The sequence below is a fragment of the Rhinatrema bivittatum genome, chromosome 5, assembly GCF_901001135.1.
Source record: "Rhinatrema bivittatum chromosome 5, aRhiBiv1.1, whole genome shotgun sequence".
Taxonomy (NCBI): domain Eukaryota; kingdom Metazoa; phylum Chordata; class Amphibia; order Gymnophiona; family Rhinatrematidae; genus Rhinatrema; species Rhinatrema bivittatum.
Window position 1 is genome coordinate 106171289 of NC_042619.1, and position 16385 is coordinate 106187673.

The 16385-nt window shown below is 45.2% G+C and overlaps 1 protein-coding gene across 9 annotated transcripts in view; it reads left to right on the forward strand.

Annotated features, from left to right (window-relative positions):
• NBEA (neurobeachin) overlaps positions 1 to 16385 on the forward strand; it is a 2460099-nt gene that overhangs the window by 1664187 nt on the left and 779527 nt on the right. The window contains exon 1 of one of the 9 annotated variants that reach the window (XM_029602696.1): positions 10942 to 10946. The exons of the other annotated variants lie outside the window; for them this stretch is intronic. The gene's annotated coding sequence lies outside the window, so the exon portion shown is untranslated. Of the gene's footprint in view, positions 1 to 10941; positions 10947 to 16385 lie in introns of those variants that run through there. 9 annotated transcript variants of the gene reach the window in all.

The window sequence follows — 16385 nt, forward strand, 5'->3', positions numbered from 1 at the left end:
GCGGTGAAAGGAGCTCTCTTACCACGTTCCTGACAGGAATTCGGTATTTTTCTTTCCGAAGAAAATTTGCCCCTCAGGGGTCTCCCTTCGACAAATTTTTGTCACCTCCGCGGAAACCGGTAAGTTTTTTGCCTTTTTTCTTCGACTACCGTCGAATTTGGCCCTTGAGGCCTGTTGGCAATTACCGAGCCCGCGACTAAATTTGGCCTTAAGCCATGGCGACGGGGTTCCGTCGATGCCTGGATTGTACCCGGACTATGTCAATCACAGACCGCCATAGGGTTTGTGTTTTGTGTTTGGGTAGTGAGCATGATGTCCTGACTTGCACCAAATGTGCCCTAATGACACCTAAGGGTCGCAAAGCCAGGATGGAGAAGATGGGGCTCCTCTTCCATGCACCCACCCCAACGCCATCGATAGCATCGACGTCATCGGAACCGGCACCGTCGAAGTTGCACCACCATCGTCAACCCTCCGGTGACCGTCCACCGTCGATGACTTCTCGGCCGTCGACTCCTGTCCCCTCCCCGGATGAGCGAGGAGACCGGAAGGACAAGCATCGCCATCGACGGCACAAGTCTCGGCCTGTCGAGGATCCACAGTCATCGACCTCTGAACAAGCCGAGCCACCGACTAAGAGGCCTCGTTCAGACTTGGCACCGTCCACGTCTCGTTCGCAGGCATCGAGGAAACCCTCACCCTCTCGGGGTGTGGGAGCCGTGATCCCACCGGTTACGGTGGTCCCTCCGGCTCTGCCTCAGCCTCCCTCTCCTGTCAAGCTGGGTATTGTTACCCCTGGTCTCCGGGCAGAACTGGACTGGCTGGTCCAGGAGGCCATCGAGAAAGCGATGTAAAGATTCCAACCTCCATTGGCACCGTCTCCGGCACCGATTCCGGCACCGCCACCGGCATCGACCCCGGCACCGACTCCGCCACCGAGGAAGGAGCCGACCACCGAACCTTTGGTGGAAGCGCTGGCACCGCTACTACAACGTATGGAGGCACTTGTACATGCCCTCCCATCGATAATTCCAGTAGCACCGACAGCGCCATCGTCTCCAACTGGATTTTCATCGGCGGGAGAAACACCGTTCCTGATTCCCCCTTCCGGGGTGGTCCCATCGGTGCCTTCTCGAATATCTCCACCGATTTATCCTTTGGCTCCATCGGTTCCAAGACCGGCATCGACTCCATCGGCAGCACCGAAACCCTCGATGCCGTTCCCAGTACCGATTGTACCACCGGTTCCTCCAAGGTTTCCTTCGATGCCTTCAGATCCTCAACCAGGTCCATCGGGGCTTCAACCCCCAAGTGATCCCTATGATACCTGGGGTGATGATACATCTTCTGACACAGATTTACCATCACCGCCTTCTCCTACAGAGAGTAGAAAAAGATCTCCTCCAGAGGATCTCTCCTTTATTAATTTTGTAAAGGAGATGTCCGAAATTGTACCTTTTCAGCTGCAATCTGAGACCGATGACAGACACCAGATGATGGAACTGCTTCAATTTTTGGACACTCCAAAAATCATCGCTTCCATCCCCATTCACCAGGTGTTTCTCGATCTCTTAAAGAAAAACTGGGAATCTCCTTCATCTGTATCACCAGTTAACAAGAAGGCTGACTCCACATACCTCGTCCAGTCAGCACCAGGCTTTCAAAAGCCTCAACTGGATCATCGCTCTGTTGTGGTGGAGTCCGCACAAAGAAAAGCCAAGCGTCTCAAGCCACACTCCTCCACTCCGCCGGTCAAGGACAATAAATTCCTAGACAGTGTGGGACGGAAAGTGTACCATGGAGCTATGCTGATTTCTCGCATAGCCTCATATCAACTCTACATGACGCAATATAACAGAGCCATCCTTAAACAGATGCAAGATTTTGCTGACACATTACCTGACCAATACCAGCCACAGCTTCAGGCCCTTCTTAATAAAGGATTTGAAGCGGGGAAGCACGAGATCAGAACGGCTTATGACATCTTCGATGCCTCCACAAAGGTTTCAGCTACTGCCATCTCGGCCAGACGTTGGGCTTGGTTAAAATCATCCAACCTTCGCCCAGAGGTCCAGGATCGTTTAGCGGATTTACCCTGCTTAGGGGACAATTTGTTTGGAGAACAAATTCAGCAAATAGTAGCTGAATTGAAAGATCACCACGAGACGTTGAAACAACTTTCTTCTGTTCCGTCTGAGGTTTCCTCCAAACAACCACTTAAGAAGGACTCTAAGAAGTCGTTCTTTCGGCCACGCCGTTACTACCCTCCATCGGCCAGGCCTCGTCCAGCTCGATCCTCTACTAGGCCTCAGCCGCGTCAGCCTAGGAAACAAAGGCCTACTGTAGCCCCTCCTCCTGGGCCTGCGGTTGGCCTTTGACTCCCCTGTAGAGAACACATGCCAAACCCCTCTTCCAGACATTCCTGTAGGAGGTCGACTGTACCATTTTCTACAACCTTGGTTGCAGATCACCTCAGATCAGTGGGTGCTAACAATTATCGCACAAGGTTACCACCTCAACTTCATAACTCTTCCGGCAGACTCCCCGCCTCTTCAAGTATGGAGTCTATCCACCCATTTGGCTCAATTACAACAGGAAGTGTCTCTTCTTCTGCAATCAAATGCTATAGAACCCGTTCCTCCCTCTCAACGAGGCAAGGGATTCTATTCCAGATACTTCCTAATACCAAAGAAATCAGAGGGACTACGTCCCATTTTGGACCTTCGAGCCCTCAACAAATACCTTCAAAAAGAGAAGTTCAAAATGGTAACCCTAGGCGCGCTGCTCCCTCTGCTACAAAGAGGGGATTGGCTGTGCTCTCTCGACCTCAAGGACGCTTATACCCACATTGCGATCACACAATCCCATCGCAAATATCTGCGGTTTCTCGTAGGCCACGACCATTATCAATACCGTGTCCTACCTTTCGGTCTGGCTTCTGCCCCACGAGTCTTTACCAAATGTCTCGTAGTGGTAGCAGCATTCTTAAGGAAGGAAGGTGTCCACGTCTACCCCTACCTGGACGATTGGCTAATCAGGGCCTCCACCCAACAGATAGCTCAATCCTCCCTAAAATTGACAATTCAAACACTCCTTTCCTTAGGGTTTCTTGTCAATTACGAGAAATCTTGCTTAGTCCCGTCTCAAACCTTATTCTTCATTGGAGCAGACTTGGACACCCTACAGGCAAAGGCTTACCTTCCTCTTCAGAGGGTCCACACCCTAATGTCCCTGGCTCGCCAGCTCCAGTCTCAGAACACTGCCACGGCTCGCCAGTTCCTCATTCTCCTAGGACACATGGCATCCTCGGTTCAAGTCACTCCCATGACCCGACTAGCCATGAGAGTAACACAATGGACTCTACGACACCAATGGATTCAAGCTTTTCAGCCTCTGTCCTCCATAGTCACGGTCACACAAGCGCTGCGCCTATCCTTAAACTGGTGGACGACTCAGGTCAACCTCCTTCAGGGCTTACCTTTTCTTCCACCGGATCCGCAAGTAATCCTAACCACCGACGCTTCTCACATCGGTTGGGGAGCCCATGTGGACGACTTTCAAACCCAAGGGTTATGGTCCAAAGAGGAAGCCGAACACCAGATAAATTTCCTGGAACTTCGAGCAATCCGCTATGCGCTCCGCACTTTCAAAGATCATCTCTTTCATCAGATAATCTTAATCCAGACGGACAACCAAGTGGCCATGTGGTACATAAACAAGCAGGGAGGCACAGGCTCCTTCCTTCTGTGTCAGGAAGCTGCGCAGATCTGGGTGGAAGCCCTCTCCCACTCCATGTACCTCAGGGCCACTTACCTGCCGGGAGTAGACAATGTATTGGCAGACCAGCTGAGCCGTGTCTTCCACCCACACGAGTGGTCACTCGATCCTCTGGTAGCGACCTCTCTGTTTCACAAGTGGGGTTCTCCCCGCATAGACCTCTTTGCGTCCCCTCAGAACCACAAAGTGGACGATTACTGCTCTCTCATTCAGAGCCAGCACTCTCGGCCGAGGGATGCGTTCTCCCTCAAGTGGACAACCGGTCTGCTCTATGCATTCCCTCCACTCCCTCTTGTGTCAAAGGCTCTCGTGAAGCTACGCCAGGACGGAGGAACCATGATCCTGATAGCACCTTACTGGCCACGCCAAGTATGGTTTCCAATACTCCAGGATCTCTCCATCCGCAGGCACATTCCTCTGGGAAAGGACCCGCATCTGCTCACTCAAAACGACGGATGCCTCCTCCATCCCAACCTCCAAGCCTTGTCCCTGACGGCATGGATGTTGAAAGGTTAGTCCTTCAACCATTTAACCTTTCAGATTCTGTTTCTCGAGTCCTGATAGCTTCACGAAAGCCTTCCACAAGAAAGTCTTACTCATACAAATGGAAAAGGTACACATCATGGTGCACTTCTCAGTCCCTTGATCCCCTTTCCTGTCCAATCTCCAAATTCTTGGACTATTTATGGCATCTCTCTGAATCAGGTCTTAAAACCTCTTCTATCAGAATGCATGTCAGTGCGGTAGCCGCCTTCCATAAGGGTATTGGGGGTAGTCCTATTTCAGTGCAACCCCTAGTAACACGCTTTCTTAAGGGCTTACTCCATCTAAAGCCACCCTTGCGTCCTCCGGCCCCATCCTGGGACCTTAACCTGGTTCTTGGTCGTCTAATGAAACCTCCTTTCGAACCTCTGCACTCCTGTGACTTGAAATATCTCACTTGGAAAGTGTTATTCCTTTTGGCTGTTACTTCAGCTCGCAGGATTAGTGAATTACAGGCCCTAGTTACCTATCCGCCTTAAACTAAGCTCATTCAGGACCGGGCGGTACTCCGCACTCACCCTAAATTTTTACCTAAGGTAGTTTCGGAGTTTCATATCAATCAATCTATCGTACTACCTATCTTTTTTCCCAGGCCCCACTCCAACTCTGGAGAGCAGACCCTGCATACCCTAGACTGTAAACGGGCTCTAGCTTTTTACCTAGACCGTACAGTTTCCCACAGGAAGAGCACTCAATTATTCGTCTCTTTCCATCCTAATAAGTTGGGACAACCTGTGGGTAAGCAGGCTCTTTCTTCCTGGTTGGCGGACTGCATTTCTTTTTGCTATGAGCAAGCTGGCATTCCTTTTCAAGACCGTGTTAAAGCACACTCTGTGAGGGCCATGGCGACGTCAGTGGCACACCTTCGTTCGGTGCCGCTTCCTGACATCTGCAAAGCTGCAACCTGGAGTTCTCTCCATACCTTTGCAGCCCACTATTGTTTGGACAAAGCTGGAAGACAGTACTCCATCTTCGGCCAATCTGTCTTGCGTAACCTTTTTCCAACTTGATGTACCAACACCCTTCCACCTTCCCGGTAGGGTGCGGATGCCCTTTCCCAAATTTTTCCTCAGTTGTTGTGCCTGCTGCACACCGTTGGGTACATTTGGTGCAAGTCGGGACATCCTCAGCTCGGTACTCACCCATTTGTGAGGACAACCATCCTGCTTGTCCTGTGAGAAAGCAAATGTTGCTTACCTGATGTAACAGGTGTTTTCACAGGACAGCAGGATGTTAGTCCTCACGAAACCCGCCCGCCTCCCCGCGGTGTTGGGTTCGTTTTATTTTTACTTTCTAGGCACTGCCTGTAGCTTTGAAAATCAGACTGAAGGGAGACCCCTGCTGGCTGCAGGGTCAGTGCCTTGCTGGGCATGCCCAGTAGGGGCCAGTCAAAGTTCTGTTTAAACTTTGACAGAAGTTTTCCGTGGTGGGCTCCATCCTCGATGTCACCCATTTGTGAGGACTAACATCCTGCTGTCCTGTGAGAACACCTGTTACATCAGGTAAGCAACATTTGCTTTACTGCTCTACTGTGTTTGCAGCACTTATGCTGCATTGGGTCAGGAGACCTAGTTGCAAGATGAAGGGCTGTCTGCCACTGGCTTTTGTCTACACTGTAGTCTCAGGGCCACCATCAGCTTCTCTTTTTTAGGTAAACTAGAATTTGCCCTATCAGTGCTGATTTCATGACTGGCCCACCAGAAATTTTTCCAAGTGTCCTAGGAGACTAGCCTACTTCTGTCAGAAGAAACACAGGGACTAATGCAGTTTTCGAAAATTAAAAAAAAACATTTTTTCCTCTGTTCACTCCAGTTGCTGCTACATTGGTACATGTACTGATCTCCGATGAGGATCAGCACAAAGGTACCAGTCACCTAGATTGATAATGGTAGGAGCAGCTAAGTAGGGGAAGCTTCCAAATAATTTAAACATTGAGAGCAATAAAAAAAATGGCTTATGAATTCTGTTTGTTTTATATGCCTAGAGAATCATCTATAAACAAATGTAAGTACTGCTGCCTGAAAACAGAGATTAACATTTGGGATAATTACAGGTTCATTAATGGCATTCAAGAGATCTACTATATATGTCTTTCTTCTTTTGTATCAGAACAAAAATAGAATTGTGCTTTTAGGGTTACTCCTCATTTTAATTCAGATGTGTCAATGATTTTTGAGGAACAAGCTATCTTGTTTTCTAGTGGATTTTTTATTTTTATAATTTTGAACTGTTTCCTATTATGAGGTTTTTAAAGTAGTCCTACAAAATGATCTGTTTTCAAAATATTTCACATTTCAGGATTTGAACTGATCTGGTGGTCTGTGGTAATTGCTTGTTAATTTCTTGATGAATGAGTATAAAGGGCAAGAAATGCTCTTAGGACAACTTGTCAACTGAAGATAGATGATCTCAAATAAATTCTATTCCCAGTTTTTGATTTGTTACGTATTAAACAATGTCTTTGAAAAGACAGTGTTTACAAGCCTTGTAATGAGACAATCCTCTGAGACCTTACCTCCTCTTGCTTATAATTTTGATAAATGAAGCTTTAATTCATAAAGGATTGAAGGGCAAATTGGATCTCATACAATTCCATTTAGATAAACATTTCTTTGATATGGCAGAGCAAAACTGAAGTGCTTTGAACAGAGTGATAGGTTTAAACAGTAACTGCTCAAATGTATTTCAGTCAAATCAATCGTGAAGATAGGGATCTCTATACCTCTCTGAAGTCAAATGAATCATCCATCACATGCATAGGTTATACCATCGCCAGTGATAGACATTTTTCAGAATGTTCCAAAAATTTCATGAAAAGATTTTTCTGTGAATGCACAGCAGTTGCTGCATATTCATGGCACGCAGCATGTCTTGTTCTGTTTTCTCCATGAGGTAAAGAGACACATTTTCAGCTTCAGCATTCTCTTGCTTCATCTCTCTTCTGATACAATACTGTTTGGGGGTTTTTTGGCAGGGCGGGGGGTGTCTTCAGAATCAGTGTGCCTTGGTGGTTTTTGTACCCCTTTGGAGCCTGTGCCTTGATGTAATTTTTTTTGTCCATTTATTCTTTTAGACTGCAAGATTTTTTTTTTCAGCTCAATTCAAGTTTTCTTCTTTTTGGTGAATTTGGTTCTGATTCCAGTCAGGTCCTGGATTTTCTCATTTGTATTGTTACCTTCTCAATCAAAATTTTTTCCTTTTGATTTTTATTCATGATTTTTCACACAATGCCCAAGAAAAGACCAGTGGCTTCATGTTTTGCCCAGATTACATATGGAAGATGTTCATTAAAGATCCTCACAAGATCTGGTATAAATATCTAGGAGATGAGCATAATAGTATCCCATTGTAACTTCTACTTCAGAATGTCACCAAAGGCTATTAGGATCTGCAAGATGCCAAACCTTCAAGCATTCCTCAAGCTTTCTTAGAGTAGAGAAAATGAGAAATGATTCTAAGAAAGTTCAAGGAGTGGTTGAATATTTGGCAGCTGGGAGTCAATGCTAAGAAGTATAGAGTCATGCATTTGTGGTATGGCAATCCTAATGAGCTGTACATGATTGGTGGGGAGGGGGTGAAAGACTAATGTGCACAGGCAGGGAGAGACATCTCAGGTTTTGTAGTGTCCAGTGATCTGAAGGTAGCAAAGCAATGCGACAAGGCAGTGGCTAGGGCCAGAGGAATGCTAGGCTGCATAGAGAGAGATATAACTACTAGGAAAAGGAAGTGATAATGCCCATATACAGGTTGTTGATGAGGTCTTAATGTATGTATGTATGTATTTATTTATTTATTTAGGACTCTTATATACCAATATTCTTGTAACAAGTTACAAATCACTTCGGTTTGAAGTAATTGAAACCGAATTGAAATTGAGTAATCTGTTCAGTTCTAGAGACTGTTTCTCAAAAAGGATAAAAACAGAATGGAAGTGTTCCAGAGAGAGGCAACAAAAATGGGTGAGATGTGCACTGGAAGACTTAAGAGAAGGAGGACCTAAATATGCATACCCTGAGGAGAGGAGACATGGGGAGATATCATACAGACTTTCATATACTTGAAAAGAATTAATGATGCACAAAAATCAATCTTTTCTGACGGAAAGAAAGTTGTAAAATTAGGGGTCATGTTATGAAACTCCAAGGGGGAAGATTCAGGAACAATGTTAGAAAACATTTCTTCATGGAAAGAGTGGTGCATGCATGGAATGGCTTCCTGGAAGAGATGGTGAAAACAACAGTAATAGAATTCAAAAGGGCATGAGATAAACATAGAGGATCCCTAGTGACTTGAGAATGGAAATGAAGAAATGGAGTAACCTCTGTTAAACCTAGAGTTTACAATTTTGCATTGGAGTAACTGCATGGAGCAGCAGTTGTTACTATCCCTAACAGAAGTCATAGGGGTAGCCTACATGGAGTGGCAGTTACTACACTAAGCAACTTGCTGGGCAGACTGCATGGACCATTTTGATCTTTATCTGTCATTAACAATATTATTAATACTCTCTAGTCTTGTAAGCAATAATAAATCAAGGTCCACTGAACTAGTGCCAAAGACAGCACCAAAGGAAAAAGATCATGGACCTACACCATCGAATGAAGACAAAGCCTAAGAACAGACCCAAGAATCGAAACAGATCTTGCTCTGTCAGCTCGTACCAAGCATTGGTCTCTCAAACACAGAGCTGAGCAGAAATGATGCAGAAGGCTTATTGAAGGCAAAGAATCTTTGACATTGATCCCCTTTGAGGCACAGCTCCAAGAGCAGGGGAATTCTGGATACTGCTCTCCAACTCTTGAAGTGGTTGCTTCTGGAGGACAAGCCACCTCCCATCCACGGTATTTGTCATTTTGGTCTCCAGAGGTTTTCTTTCAGGCTTTTGGTTCACGTGACAGACGCTGAAAGTCAGTCCACCTGTCATCTGACAATATAATTTTTAGGTGGATCTGCAGAAGAGAATAGCAGATATGATTCTGAACACACGAAGAGTTCAAAGCAGCATGTATTAATTAGCTCCATGCTACTTGAAGAATGAAGCAATCCGCCTACTGTTGCTTCCCATTCAAGAGTCTCAGTGTTAACACTGGGCTTTCACACCACGAGTCTGGTATGGCACCTGACATAATTTCCCATCAACCATAATTTCCCAACCTCTGGGTGTCTGAGACTTGGCTTCTGGGGGTGTTGCTGATGGAAAACTCTCATCCTTTGGTAGTCTTTTTCTATTCACCAACAGCTCTCAGGAGCATTTTTCTGGCCAGGTGGTCTCCCACTCAATTAGGTACAGAAGCTTTCCCTGACTTGTTTCAAATCCCAGATAGTTTTGACCAGGTATTTCTTATATCCTGGATCTGGATTAGGGGAGGTGGGCCCTGTGTCTGACCAGAAAAGTGTTCCTAATAAAGGGCCTCAATAAGGACATGTAACACAGGCTGTACCTTTAAGAATTCAAGTAGTTTATCTTGAATGTCAACAGCATTAACCTTCCTAGTGATAGGTAGGGTCCCAACTAGCAATGATCCAGCTTTACAGCAAGTGCACTGGGTCTGTATATTTGTTGTGGTCAGCCACACCTTCTAGACTAGTCCTTCCCTTACCTTGGCATTCATAAGCCACTTTGGTGGCATCCAGTTGCCTTTTAAGTTTGTCCTGTGTCTAGTTCATTTCTGGATGAGCAAGGCTGCTGAAACTAGTTAATGGGAGGTCATGGATGGATGAAAGCTTGGAGCCCATAATTTGTAAAAAAAAAAAAAAAAAAAGAAAAGAAAACAAAAATGGGTCTAATTGGTGGACGAATGTTCCAAATTATTGTGTGTAAACTCAGAGTTTTACAAGAGTCCTACACAGTCATCCTGGTGATAGTTCAAAAAGTAGTAGAAATACTGTTTCAGCCCTTGAATGACCTGTTCTGTCTGCCCATCTATTTGGGGGTGGTATGCAAAAAAAATACAAGATTTGATATTTAGTAGCTGGCACGTGGTTTTCCAGAAATGGGATGCAAATTGTGGGCCAGAGTCTTAGACAATTCAGCTCAGGTGTCTGGGGAGATGAACCAATGCTTGGGTCATTTCTTTTGCTGTAGGTGGTCAAAGTCTGGCTATGAAGTGGGCCATCTTAGAAAACATCAATCATCCACAGCTCTTATCTCATGTTATTTTTTGACAGGGGAATATCTATACTCTATACTCTACTACTGTTTATATGTCCTGATTTTCTGAATGTTTGCATTGTTCCCTGCCATGAACTTTGAATCCTGTAGGTTACAATCTTTTAAAGTAAAATAAAATAATACATAAACAAAATATAGTCCAGGTTGATTGCTGTTAAGAGCCTGGAGGGAGCTTTGTAAAACATGCAGAAGGCCTTAGTTTGGACACTGATGTCACAGGAGCTGAGAAAAATGGGTCATATCAGCCCTTACCTTGGGCCCATAGAACTCTGAAATAAAAGCTGGAGGGTCATTAGGCAGGAGTTGTGGCAGAGGTGGATCAGGTGTTATATACAATTGCTAGTGATGATACAGGTGTCTCCTATCCTCTCAGACTAACAAAGTGCTGAGATGGGTGATCCTCTCAGAGTTCTGCCTGGATAGCAGGATTCTGAACCCATTGGTGCGGTTGAATGTCAGTAAGTTGTGAGCCAAAGTAGCCTCAATAATCTGTGGAAGTCAATGATGTCCTGGGGAGAAGTCTCCTTTCTTGGCATCCCATAATATCACATCCCTTTATGGGACAAAGCATCCACCTTTCCATTCTAGGACACTGTCCGATAGGTGATCTGAAAGTCAATGTGTAAAAAAAAAATGCTCATTGGAGTCTAGGGCTAAAGACCATGGCAGAGCAAAGGCATTTCAGACTTAAAACCAAAAAATATGGTTGTAAGCTAGGCATTTACTTTAATGTGCAGCTAATAATAGGTGATCAGATTTATTATATGATAAAACTACTTTTGCTAGTTTTAGGTTAATATGCTAATTGCATTCTTTATTGTCTAGGAAAGACTTGCTGATAATTCTGCATTGTCTGGTTGTTGGTCAAATAGATTATTGCAATTCACTTTGGGGCAGATTTTCAAAGGGGTACGCACATAAGATACGCGCGTAACCCCTGAAAAGCTGCCCCTTCCTCCCCCTGCACGTGCCAAGCCTATGCAACATAGGCTCGGCAGTGCACGCAAGCCCCGGGACGCGTGTCGCGGCCGGCGCATCATCGGGCGGGGCTGCGGCCGTGGTTCTGGCCCAGGGGCGTTCTGGGGGCATAGACGTGGCCTCCGGACCAGCCTCTGGACTGGAACATGGCGCACCAGCGCGCGCAAGTTACGCCTGCCTTGGGCATAATTTGCGCATAATTCCCCCCCCCCCTACCTTTTGAAATAAAGGTAGGGGGGGAATTAGTTAGGGCCGGGGGGCGGGTTAATTAGGGGAAGGAAAGGGAAGGTGGGGGGCGCCGGAAAGAAAGTTCCCTCCGAGGCAGGCTACGCAGCTCAGCGCGCGCAGGCTACCGATTTTGCGCAGCCTTGCACGCGCCGACCCCGGATTTTAAAAGATATGTGCGGCTACACGCGTATCTTTTAAAATCCGGCGTACTTTTGTTTGCGCAGGTTGCACGAACAAAAGTACGGGCGTGTGTACTTTTTTAAAAATCTGCCCCTTTATTAGGGACTCCCAGGGGGTTAAGTTAAAAAAAAAGTTGCAGCTCCTGCAGAATACAACAACAAAGCTGGTAGTGAGAAAAAAACATTGATCATGTTACATTGATTTGTTGGGTGTTGCAATGGCTCCCATCTGATTCTCTTACTGAGTTTCAAATATCTTCATTTTCTGACACCAAAGTATTTGGATAAAAACTATGCGGTTACCATGATAGACCACTTGAATGCACAGAAATAAAGGTTAACAAAAACAAAAAAATAAGGTGATACCTTTTTATTGGACTAATTTATTTGGTATTTGGCAGATCTTTAGTACAACTTCACTGTCATGGTGATATGGGATGGGACATAGGGCCATGTTCACTCTTAGAGGGGCATCCTCTTCCTAACCCGTTCCTTCTACAGTGACTGTGAAGGAGGCATTTCCATGTTGGGAGCACTCTGGGCTTGAGGCTTACTGGGGAGGCATCTTGCTCTCCACTACCATAGGTTCCTCATGGATGGATTGAGCACTCAAAAGGGTGTCTTGCCCTTTTGGGGTTGGTGTCTCTGTTTCTTTCTCATGGGCCCACTCTCCAAGCTGTCTCTCTATCCTTAGACAGAGAGTGAGCAAGGCCTCAAGAGTGGTCACAAAATCTAAGTGCACTGATTCATCTTTAATGTGGGGTTCCAATGCCCACTGGAAATGAGTACGCAGAGCAGGTTCATTCAATTCTAAATCATTGATAAGTTGGTTAAATTCTATTCCGTACTCCGTAACACTTGGCAACCTTGGTATAGCCTCAAGATTTCAATCTCTACTAGTTATGTATGGTAAGGATCACTGAAAGCTTGAAAATGAGCCCCCATAAATAAATCCAACTGATTCAAGATCAGGTCATCCCGCTCACAGCGGAGTAACCCAAAAGAGGGACTTTTGGGTATGTACGCTGATTATAAAACTTACTTGGTTGAGATTCAGAGGTGTAGCAGCATGGGTGCAATTTAAACCATAGTTTGCACTGGTGCAAAAACACCCATAGCCCCTCCTTGTTACCACCAAATCTCTTCAGGAATGGTAACTGGTTCGGTGGGCAGTATGAATTTCCCATCAGGAGGTCATTGCAAAGACTTTACCTGCTGCTGCAGCATTTGGTGTTGAGCCTGCAACTCTTATACTGCCTGTGTGAGGCTCTGGACATAGGACTGCAGTTGTTTCATAGCCCATCTCTGGTTTTGGGCTGGTCCAAACTATCACTGACCACACTGCTCTGAAGAGGCCTGAGTGGGCTGTATGTCTTCACCTTGCAACAGCCACTGTTCCCCATGGGTTGAGCTCATGGATTCAGGCGGCCACCAGGACTTCCGATGCAGGAGGTAACCAGGCTGAAATGGAGTGCAAGACCAGAGAAGGAAACAGACATGAGCAGGATCTGGGAGCAGGGGCTACATGAGGATGAGAACTGAGGTCTAAGCTGGACAAGGAACACGAAAGGGCTAGAGACCAACAGCCAAACTGATAGTGCTTCTGTGGGGTGGATGCCAGCTGAGCCATTGGACCAGCAAGCATGTAGCAGACTGCAGTCTATTAGGACCACATCTACTACTGATCTAATAGGGATCCTCTGTGCGCAGCTCTCCCTATCATTTCTTCTCTTGAACTTTACCAGGAGTTCCTTGCTGTTTCAGAGGCCCTCTGGCTCCATTGTCAAATTCTCCGGCACTGAACACTTGGGGCCAAATCTCCCTGACCCTGACAGGGAGCCACCCAGTACCTATATAGTTAAGGTGAAATGGGACAAGACAGCTAGGACTGGACCATCTCAGAGTTCTGAGGGCTTTTCATGTATGCTCCTTCAAAGGGGCTAAATGTAAACATATATTCTGCATTCACAGGAACCCCCTGACCTCCAACAATGGGCACAAAGTAGAACAAGGATATTTTCCTGTAAATTCACCATACAAAAAAAGATATTGTGATTCCAGAGACATCTTAATAACAGAAACACAAACTCCCTCTACTACTAGATGCATTGTAAAATTCAAAACTTGAAAAACAAAACACCGAGTACAGATGTAATAAACCTGCCAAACCATAGCAGCACTAACTCTGAGACCTATCTATGAAAAGGCAGCAGTTCACCATCAATGTATGTCCTATTGAGAAAACATGACAAATAAGACTGATACAAATGCCTACATTTTAGTAAAATACTTCACCTTAGTCATATACCCACACAGAACTAATAAAAGACCACAGATTACAAATGTGAGGACAAAGACTGGAATGGAAACCCCAAAAAGCTACTCTGTATGCAGTGCAAAACTGGAAAACTAGAAACAGAAATACATTTCCTCCTACAGTAAGCAAGGATAGAAGAAATGCACATTCCCAAAACTGACATATTATGGATCTTGTACCCCATTACACCCCCACCATTCCCCATCGTTCCTTACTTTTCTCAATTATTCCCTTTCAATCATCCCCTCACACTCATATCCCTGACCAGCATCCGCGACCCCTCCCCCCCTTAAACACACACACACCCACATTCTCTTCCCTGTGCTCCCTCTCTCTCCTGCTGGACTCTTCCTACCCCTTTTCTCCGCTTTCCTTGTCCTTGTCCAGCTACCCCAACCCTCTCTTTCCCACCCCTTACTGTTTAGCAGCTCCCACACTCCCTCTTTCCTCCATCTCTCCCTGTCCAATATCCCCAACCTCCTTTCTACCACCTGCCCTTCCCACAGGGTGAAGAAAGCATCAACAGCTTCACTTTCAGGCTCAAATCCACAATCAAACCTTCATTTTATAAAGTATGATTACTTAAACACATCAGGCCATTACTTGACCCACCTCTCTTCCGCACAGTACTTCAATCCCTGATTCTAATGGGACTGTACTATTGCAACTCTCTCTACTTAGGTCTGTCTCAAACTGCTTTATGCCCTCTTCAACTTGCACAAAATGCTGCAGCATGGCTTCTTTCTAACTACAAATTGCATGATCACATATCCGCAACTCCTTTTCATCTACACTGGCTCCCAATCAAATGGTGTTTTCAATACAAAACCCTAACAGTAATACACAATCTTGTCTGTAACAACCACAACTCATGGCTATCTGCATCTTTATACTCCTTGCAGAAACCTCAGATCAAAAATCAACTTCTACTACAAGTCCCATCACCTAAATCAACCAGGCTGAACATTACACAAGAACATGCTTTCTCAATTGCAAGCCCAATATTATAGAACACTTTACCTTCCGATCTCGGACTACTGTCTAACACTGCTTGTATGCTAAACTACCTGACCTGGAAGATCATTTTTTGATGGCATTCACTTCAGCATGCAAAGTCAATGAACTGCAGCTCTTAATAACTTATCCATAGTGGATAATACTTTAAAATCGTCGGCTCAGTGTGCAGCAGCAGTCAAAAAAGCAAACAGAATGTTAGGAATTATTAGGAAGGGAATGGTTAATAAAATGAAATATGTCATAATGCCTCTATATCGCACCATGGTGAGACCACACCTTGAATACTGTGTACAATTCTGGTCGCCACATCTCAAAAAAGTATAGTTGAGATAGAGAAGGTACAGAGAAGGCCACCAAAATGATAAAGGGGATGGAACAGCTCCCCTATGAGGAAAGGCTGAAGAGGTTAGGGCTGTTCAGCTTGGAGAAGAGATGGCTGAGGGGGGATATGATAGAGATCTTTAATTTCATGAGAGGTCTTAAACGAGTAGATGTGACTCAGTTATTTACACTTTCAAATAATAGAAGGACAAGGGGACATTCCATGAAGTTAGCAAGTAGCACATTTAAGACTAATTGGAGAAAATTCTTTTTCACTCAACCCACAATAAAGCTCTGGAATTTGTTGCCAGAAGATGTGGTTAGTGCAGTTAGTGTAGCTGGGTTCAAAAAAGGTTTGGGTAAGTTCTTGGAGAAGAAGTCCATTAACGGCTATTAATCAAGTTTACTTATGGAATAGCCACTGCTATTAATTGCATCAGTAGCATGGATCTTCTTAGTGTTTAGGTAATTGCCAGGTTCTTGTGACCTGGTTTGGCCTCTGTTGGAAACAGGATGCTGGGCTTGATGGACCCTTGGTCTGACCCAGCATGGCAATTTCTTATGTTCTTACTCTTTTATCATAACAGGTGGTACTGTGCACAAATTCTAAATACCTACCTAGGATTGTGGTGAATTTTGATCTTAGTCACTGGTCCTTTCAACATTTTTATAAAGGCCATTTGCCAGCATATACTTTGCCATTTGCCCTATATAATTTGGATTGCAAAACAGCATCACCTGCCTAGAGTGAATTAAAACTTTAGCCTGGGATTGCAGTGTTAAAAAAGAACTTTACTAGTTGGTTAACAGACTAATGCATTGTTTGCCAACCCTCTCCTGAAGATACACCTAT